Below are 9,631 nucleotides of genomic sequence, written 5' to 3' on the forward strand. Positions count from 1 at the left end.
CAGGTAGAGGCGGGCAGGAGCACACACTTCCCTGTAGCATGCTGACACACAGGCCATTTCTGCCTACCCCCTGCAGCCCTCCCTGACTCATCTCCTCAACTCAGAGCTTCAGCCCATCACCCTCAGCTCAGAGCTCGGGAGGATGGGGCTGGAGGCTGGACTCGCCGTCCCTCTTCCGGCCCTGCCCAGAAGGCAGTGGACGCCCACACAGCCACAGGGGGAGAAGCCACTTCCTCAGACAGAGGGAGGAACAGGATAAGGAAGACTGCAGAGAGGGCGGGACGGGGCATGGCAGAAGACTCAAGGGAGCCTCCGTGGGGGCAGGAAACCCTGCAGGGAAACCTGCCATCCAGATGGGCACACTCTCGAGAACCCTGGAGACACCCAGTAGGTGGCCGGTACACATATCCAGAGAAAAGTACCCATGAACAACCCAGAGCACACAACAATGCCCACACAGAGACGTGCCACACAGAGACGTGCCCACACAGAGATGTGCACACACAGAGACGTGCCACACAGAGATGTGCCCACACAGAGACGTGTACACACAGAGACGTGCACACACAGAGACGTACCACACAGAGACGTGCACACAGAGACATACCACACAGAGACGTGCCACAGAGACGTGCACACACAGAGACGTACCACACAGAGACGTGCCACACAGAGACGTACCACACAGAGACGTGCCACACAGAGACGTGCACACACAGAGACGTACCACACAGAGACGTGCACACACAGAGACGTGCACACACAGAGACGTGCCACACAGAGACGTGCACACACAGAGACGTGCCACAGAGACGTGCCCACACAGAGACGTGCCACAGACGTGCCACACAGAGACGTGCACACACAGAGACGTGCCACACAGAGACGTGCACACACAGAGACGTGCCCACACAGAGACGTGCACACACAGAGATGTGCCCACACAGAGACGTGCCACAGAGACGTGCCCACACAGAGACGTGCCACAGACGTGCCACACAGAGACGTGCACACACAGAGACGTGCCACACAGAGACGTGCACACACAGAGACGTGCGCACACAGAGATGTGCCCACACAGAGACGTGCCACACAGAGACGTGCACACACAGAGACGTGCACACACAGAGACGTGCGCACACAGAGATGTGCCACAAAGAGATGTGCCCACACAGAGACGTGCCCACACAGAGACGTGCCCACACAGAGACATGCCACACAGAGACGTGCACACAGAGATGTGCTCACACAGTGTCCACGCAGAGACGTGCCACACAGAGACGTGCCCACACAGAGACGTGCTCACACACAGACGTGCCCACACAGAGATGTGCCACACAGAGACGTGCTCACACAGAGACAGGCCACAGAGACGTGCTCACACAGAGATGTGCTCAGAAGAACCACATATAGCCACCCAGAGACGTCCAGACACAGCAGTCCAGCAACAAGCCCTCCAGGCCCACACGTGCACGGCAAGCACAGGTGTGTCCACGTGCACAGGCACACCTCAGTGTTCCCAACTGCCTGTCACTCCCTGTCTCTCCCCTCTGGCTCTTGCTCACCACTAGCCATCTAATCGGCAGGGCCCTGACTGTACCACGGTCCCCCAGGTGCCCATGCCTGCTGCCATCTGCTGACCCAGACCTGGCAGAGCCAAACCAGCAGGCCCAGCATGGTCCAAGAAGGCCAGTAATCCTGGATCTGAACTAGGGAAAGGACTGGGAACGAGCTGGCCCTGACAGCAAGCCGCAAGAGTCCAGAACCAGAGCATGGGCGGGGCCAGGGGCTCGGCACAGCCTTGTCTCAGGCCAGTTCCCCCAAAGCACGATTCGTGCCTTGGCATCACACCTGCCTTGGGTGCCCCTGCACCTGCTCCAGATCGTGAGCAGGTAGACAGGAATCCCCTTAGAACCATCTGGAAGCCCTGAAGGGTTGCAACAAATAGAAAACAAAAAACGCAAAACACACCCAAAAACAGTACAGCATGTCAGGCTGACATCAGACATGAGAAAGAACTTCCTACTGGACAGGCACGAAAGCACTGAAAGAGGTATGGACAAGAAGAGGATCATCCATGAGACGCCCTCTTTAAAAGGGGAGCAGATGAATAGGCTGGTATCATTGCTTTATTTTTCATTAAACTTATTAAAAACAAATTGCAGAGATCGGAGTAGACTTTAAATGACTGTAATGAAGACGGCGGCTGCTGCATCTCCCAGCGTGGGCTGACTGTGACCTTGCCTGCAGGCAGAGGGATGAACGCAGTGACCTTTGTAAGACCAGCCTGAGCTGGCCATGAATGAGCAAAGAGGCAGCTGGACACCTTCCCCACTCTGTGACCTCTCCCGGAGGGGGTGGCACATTGCTCAGAGATGGGAGATGGTAGGGAGACAAGGTCCACCATGGCACCATGGCAACAGGCCTTGGCAAAGGCACCTCCGGGCCTTCTCCAGTCGCCGCTCATAACAGGAACTAACGTTTGCAGACAGCTCCTCCCCTGTCAAAGGGGGTGGTGGCCTGGGAGGGGCAGGTGGACACCATGGAAAAAAGAATGAGGAGGCTTTGGCCAGGGGTGGTGGTTCACGACTGTAATCCCAGCACTTTGGGAGGCCGGGGTAGGTGGATCACCTGAAGTTAGGAGTTCGAGACCAGCCTGACCAACATGGAGAAACCCCGTCTCTACTAAAAATACAAAAATTAGCAGGACGTGGTGGCACATGCCTGTAATTCCAACTACTTGGGAGGCTGAGACAGGAGAATCACTTGAACCCAGGAGGCGGAGGTTGCGGTGAGCTGAGATTGTGCCACTGCACTCCATTCTGGAAAAAAACAGCGAAACTCCATCTCAAAAAAAAAAAAAGAATGAGGAGGCTTGTGGATGCTGTACCACGAACTATGAAGCCTGCCCCAGCTTACACCCTAGGAAGCCCCAACTAGACCTCACCTACTGCCCTCCCTTCCTTCATGCCACCCCATCACCCTCCCATTTAGTCATCACCACCCCAGACGCTGTGAACCCCCATACCCCAAGGCTGCCCAACCTACTCTCTGTCCGTCTCTTCCATCCTTCTTGGCCACCTTCTGTCAACCCGCTCACCTTCCTTTCCTGCACTCCCCCAGCCTCCTGCCTTGTCCTCCCCCACTGACTATGGCCCACACCCATGCCCATGACCACATGCCAGCTCCCAATGCCAGAAATGCCAGCATCCACCCTCCCTCCACTCCTCCTTCAAGCACCTGCTTCTGAGCCGCCCACTCCCCTCACCCTCCTCTGTCCAGTGCTGGTTTCTTTGTCCTCCTGCGGCAGAGCCCAGGAAGAGGTACATCTGAGCAGCCAGCCCAGAAGCAGGACACCGCTGACTCCAATTCACAGGCTGTGAAATGGAAGCATTCAGGACGTCTGGGAAACTGGGCCACAGTCCTAGAGGAACTGACCAGGTCAGCAGCCTAGCCCCGGAGCCCCGGGTCCCATGACCGGGAGGAGTCTTTAGAGGTTATCTTATGTGGGCCCACCTCCACTTGAATGAATGACTATCTGAGCCACCCTGGGTGTGTGGTCTTCCTGGCCATACAGAAATATCCCGGATGAAGCCCCTGCTATGTATGGGCCCATCAGTATGTTCAAAAATTCAATACATGCCTCATTAACACTTAAAACACCCAGCTAAGGAAACCAAGGCTCAGAGAAGTCAGGTAATTTGCCCAAGGTCACAGGGTGTTAGACACCTCAGTTTGCTGCTTCCAGCCCTTTTGGACCCACCTCTCACTCCAAACACTTCTGCCATGACCAGGTCCCTGCAGGCTCCAAGCAGCATCTTACAGGTGCAACGTGACAGTGCTTCATGTCAGGCCATGCTGGACCTTCTTGGGAGCTGCTGTGTGGAATATCCACAGGAAACCACTTGGGTCCCACACATGTACAATCTGGAAGTCCACACGGGAGTGAATGTCCACGGAGCCACCTTTGTCTGGCAGGGGACGGAGCTAATGGGGAAATGCTTCCCTGTTTCTCTCCCCAGCAGAGCAGTTCTGTCTGTAAGGCTCCTCGGGACACCGCCCAGGAGAGTGGTGGGAATAATCAAAGAGTTGCTTCCCCTTCCTCTCCTTCAAACCCGCTGTCCTCGCCCTTGTTTCTGAGATCGCTTCCCAAATAAGCCACGGCCTGCAAGCCTTTCTCTCAGGCTCCCATTGAGGGGAATGCAGGTGCAGCCACAGCAGCAGGTGGTGGAGCTGGGACTCACACCCAGGTCTGAGTGACACCAGGGCCTTCATGCTTAGCCACTATGTGACCCTGACGCCACCCCATCCATGCCAGGGCCCCTTTCCCTCAAGGCTCAAGTCATTCTGAGCCATGGTGGCTCAGCCAAAGTTGATCAGACAGGGTCATGGGAAAGAGGGTGAGAAGGGCTGCAAGCGCGCCTCCAGCAGCAAGGTCCTCTTCTCTGCAGCTGAGGCCACTTCCCACCAAATCGCCTCAACATGCTGAGCTGAGCAGTCCCACTCAGACCTGCCCCGACCCTACCTGAACTTAGAATCTGTCTCTGCCCAGTAACATCAAACACAGGGACCAAGAGCGGCTGCTGTAGTTCTTCAGCTCCAGCCCCGACATCCCACCGGGCTGCCAGGCCCCCCAGCCCCATCCCTCTCCAACTCCTTGACATCTGAGAAGGAAGGAGGGACCAGAGGCAGCTTCCCGAAGCCTGAGCAGCCAGATGCAATAGACGCCCACCCCACGCCACCGCAGGACTCAGAAAACCCAGCACCACAGTTTGGAGGTGAGGACAGAGCCTCGTCCAACTCCTGCCCAAGTCTAAAGGATGTGCCAGGACTTTCCCCTGAAATATTACTGCCCAAGACCTCACAGACCCTGAGTCACTCCCTGTCTCCCAGCCTCCTGGCCCCAGGCAGCTGTGTGAGCTGTTTACTCCCCACCCCGCAACAGGAAGAAGGGGGAGGGCAGAGCGCCACGGGAAACTGAGGCCTGTAGGGCTTGAGGGATGGCCCCAGGGTCACAAAACAGGCAAAGAACCCAAGAGCCCTGGTACCTGGCTCAGGACAACTCTCTCATTCCCCATGGAGGCTTCTCTGATGAGAGCTGCTCAACAGGGCACATCCCAGCAAACCCCACTGGCATATAAGTGCCCTTCAGGTTTGTTAACAAGGATGTAGGGGCAGCTATAGAAAACAAATGAGAGGAAGGAAGGGGATCCCTCAGCCAGCTCCCAGGTCCAGACACACAGCACCTGGTGCTGGCAAAGCCAGAGGACAGTCTACAGGGACCCCTGAGGTCTCCTGAACACACGCCTGTCCTAGACTCTCCAGCCAGGGCCGGCACCCCCACACACATCCAGGCCTCTGGAAATGAGGATCAGGCTGGAATCGGGCCCCGCTCCCAAAGATCCCTCAAGGCCTCTCAGCCGGCACTCCACCACCCTAGCTCCTCTCCCTGCAACAGGCACAGGCTGGAGCGAGGATGGGATAGGGGGATTTCGGCAAGTCCAGCCTAGCTCCAGGGTCCTCCTGGGGTTCCTGGCTGTTTTCCTTCTACCGCCACCTGTAAACAGCCCATCTCTGACCTCCATGCCGGTCAGCTTCTCTCGCCAGATTCTGACAGGGGCTGCACACCTCACGCACGCACACACACCCTATAGGTGGACGTGTAAGCAGCGCCCCACCCGCGGGGGTTTCTGAGGACGGTCACCCCACCTCCCCAGCACAGCCCGTGACGCCGGATGGCTCCGTGGGATCGCAGCACCGGCTCGCGCCGTCCATACGTGCTGGTGTCTGTCTGCAAACACACGCGTTCACACTCCACACACGCTCCGATTCCCCGTCAGTCACACCAGGACGCACGTCCCGATCCAGGCTGGCTGCGGAATCCCAGCCCCGGGGACCACTGACCTGCGCCGCCTGCCGCGCGGCTGCCTCCGGACCCGGAGCGAAGGGCACCTCGGTCCCCGCGGTCGCCCCCACCCTCGGCCCAGCCCCCTCCACCTCTTCCTCCGGGGCGGCGGGGTCCTCGCAGCAGCCCCGCCGCGCACGCGCGCACCCCGGCCCGGCCTCAGCGCACAAAGCCGCGCCCTCCGCAGCCGCTGCCGCCCGCACACCTGGCGCCCCCCGCAGCCGCAGCCGCGCATGCGCAGCCGGAGCCCGCGCCGATCCAGGGTCAGGGGTCCTCGAGCTCCCGCTGTCGCCGCGCCTCCGCCACCCGGGGCGCGCCCTGGTCCCTGTGCCACTGCGGATCGTCTGGCGCAGCCGCGGAGAGGGGGCGGAGGGGTGGGCACCAGGAGGCGGTGGCGGAGGGTACAGCGGGTCCTGAGCGCCCTGGGGGCTGCCTAAGGCGGCTTCTCCGGAACAAAGGCGCCGGGCAGGGCAGGTGCGCCCAGAGGACCTGGGGAGAGAAGGAGCAGCCTGCCCTCCAGGGGTTCCTGGAAGATGCAATGGGGGCAATGGGGAACCGAGGTGCGGTGAGGCCTGGGGGCCCCTGATCTACTGAGGAAGATACTCTGGGGCTCCCTCTAGCTCTGCGTTGTGCGGGACCCGGGACGGGGTACAGAGTGCTATGCTGCGAGCCTCCAGGGCTGCTCAGACCCCTGAAACTCCCCGCTGCCTGGGATCTGGAGGCTGGATTTTTTTGAGACAGAGTCTTGCTCTGTCCCCCAGGCTGGAGTGCAGTGGCACCATCTCGGCTCACTGCAACCTCCGCCTCCCAGGTTCAAGCCATTCTCGTGCCTCAGCCTGCCCAGTAGCTGGGATTACAGGCACCTGCCACCGTACCCGGCTGCTTTTTTTAGTAGAGACGGGGTTTCGCCATGTTGGCCAGGCTAGTCTCGAACTCCTGGCCTGAGGTGATCTGCCCGCCTCGGCCTCCCAAAGTGGTGGGATGACAGGCATGAGCCACTGCGCTCGGCCTGGAACTTTCATCCATGTACTCCACAGACATCCCCCCAGCCTCCGCCAAACCAAGGATGCTCCTGAAGGTGAAGGGGTTGAAGGAACGAAGGGTCCTCTAGCCAACCTTTGGGATGCTTGAGTCTCATCCTTGATAACCTCCACGGAGAGAGGCCTTTGACTATGGCTTGCACACGTCCAGTGATGGGAAGTTCTCTCCCTCGGGGGAGCCTATGCCATCCTCAGGCAGCTCTAAGTGCTAGAAAGCCATTCCTTTCATTGCACGGAAATCTTCGCTTCTGTCTATGGGTCGTGGCCTCATGACCCTGTCGGTCATGACTCTGCTCTGGCTACAATGGCCTTCTGCTTCTAGAACAGCCTTTCACTTGCTGCCCCCCTGCAGAAGGACTCTTCCACTCCATGCCCTGTGCCCCCTCCCCACCACCCACTCAACACCTCTCACCAGCAGCTTCTTTGTATGGTCGCCCCTGTGCCCTTCAGGACTCAGTTCAAATGTCACTTTCTTGGAGAGGTCTTCCACCTCTTCCAGAGTCTCCACACACCCACTGGCCGCTCATTATCTCGATGCCCTGTGTGAGTTTCTCCAGCACGCTGGTCATATTGGGAAATTCTCTTGTCTCTGTGTTTACATGTTTATTGTCTGTCTCTCCCACTAGGATGTGTGGCCCAGGGAGGCAGTACCCTGGTCTTCCTTGAGGGCCTGACCCAGAGCAGGATCACAATGGATAGTTGTGGGAGAAAGAAAGGATAGCAGGGAGGCCAGGCAAGGTGGGTGGCCGCGGTGCCTCACGCCTGTAATCCTAGTACTTTGGGAGGCTGAGGCGGGTGGATCGTTTGAGGTCAGGAGTTCGAGACCAACCCAGTCAGTATGGCGAAACCCCCGTCTCTACTAAAAATACAAAAAAAAAAAAAAAAAAAATTAGCAGGGCGTATTGGCTCATACCTGTAATCCCAGCTACTCAGGAGGCTGAGGCAGGAGAATTGCTCGAATCCGGGAGGGGGAGGTTGCAGTGAGCTGAGATCGTGTCACTGCACTCCAGCTTGGGTGACAGAGCAAGACTCCGTCCTGGGGGGTAAAAAAATAGATAGCAGGGAGGCCAGGCATGGTGGCTGGCCAGGTGCGGTGGCTCACGCCTGTAATCTCAGTACTTTGGGAGGCTAAGGTGGGTGGATCACCTGAGGTCAGGAATTCAAGACCAGCCTGGCCAACATGGTGAAACCCCGTCTCTACTAAAAACACAAAAATTAGCTGGGCTGGCCGGGCGCGGTGGCTCAAGCCTGTAATCCCAGCACTTTGGGAGGCAGAGACAGGCAGATCACGAGGTCAGGAGATCGAGACCATCCTGGCTAACACGGTGAAACCCCGTCTCTACTAAAAAAAAACCAAAAAACTAGCCGGGCGAGGTGGCGGGCACCTGTAGTCCCAGCTACTTGGGAGGCTGAGGCAGGAGAATGGCCTAAACCCAGGAGGCGGAGCTTGCAGTGAGCTGAGATCCGGCCACTGCACTCCAGCCTGGGCGACAGAGCGAGACTCCATCTCAAAAAAAAAAAGAAGGCAAGGCTGACTCCAGGTCAAAGCAGGGGGTGCCCAGCAAATTTACCTGCCACTCTCCCTCCAGAGAGGGAGGAACCAGGGATCTCCAGTCTTTGGTCTTTGCTTTGTTTTGTTTGTTTGTTTGCCTGTTTGTTTGTTTTTTGAGACAGAGTCTCCCACTGTTGCCCAGGCTGGAGTGCAGTGGCGCAATATCGGCTTACTGCAACCTCTGCCTCCAGGGTTCAAGAGATTCTCCTGTCTCAGCCTCCCGAGTAGCTGGGATTACAGGCATGTGCCACCACGCTCAGCTAATTTTTGTATTTTTAGTAGAGATGAGTTTTCACCATGTTGGACAGGCTGGTCTTGAACTCCTGACCTCAAGTGGTCCACCTGCCTCAGCCTCCCAAAGTGCTGGGAATACAGGCATGAGCCACTGAGCCCGACCGATCTCCAGGCTTTGTAAGTCTCTGCAGTCATATTTCACTGGAGACTTACCATCTCCCAAGAGAAGGCAGGGAAAGTATGATCCTATCCATTTTATAGAGGAGAAAGCAGAGGCAGTGAGTTGCCTCAAGTTACTCAGTGCATTCGAGGTGTGACAAGCATCCAGGCTGATAAATTCTTTCCTAGAAAGCCTTCCCATCACTGAGGGCAAAGTTCCCCATGGTGGGTTTGTGGACCAGTGTGGAGCTCGCTTCGTGAGTACCAGCTGAGGGGCCTGGACCAAGGCCAAAGAATGTCAGGGTGAAGGCAGAAGACCCCTTTACCTGGAGGGAGATTCGAGGTCGGCCCGGCTGAGGATGCGATGCTGCTGCGGGCTGTAGAGCCACTGGAAGGCTGTCAGTGTCCTCTCCTCGATTCGGAACCGCCCTTCCTGCACGTACCTGTGGGCGGGACAGGAGAGAGTGAGGAGGTGACCGAGCTCTGCAGAGCTCCTTGGGAGAGTCAGCCCCGCTTGTCGGAGAATTGCTGAGGGATACCTGTTTCTAAACATCCCTCCCGCTCATCCGTCAGAAAGCCTGTTTCCAGAGGGCCACCATTAAGATTCCCTGAAGAGGAGGCAGCTAGAAAGATCAGATTTCAACTCAATAAATGGAAAAGTTTTCTTTTCTTTTTTCTTTCTTTCTTTTTTTTTTTTTTTTGAGGTGGAGTCTCGTCTCACTGCAAGCTCTGCCTCCCGGG

Source organism: Trachypithecus francoisi, unplaced genomic scaffold (assembly GCF_009764315.1).
Source record: "Trachypithecus francoisi isolate TF-2019V2 unplaced genomic scaffold, Tfra_2.0 Lachesis_group20, whole genome shotgun sequence".
Lineage (NCBI taxonomy): Eukaryota > Metazoa > Chordata > Mammalia > Primates > Cercopithecidae > Trachypithecus > Trachypithecus francoisi.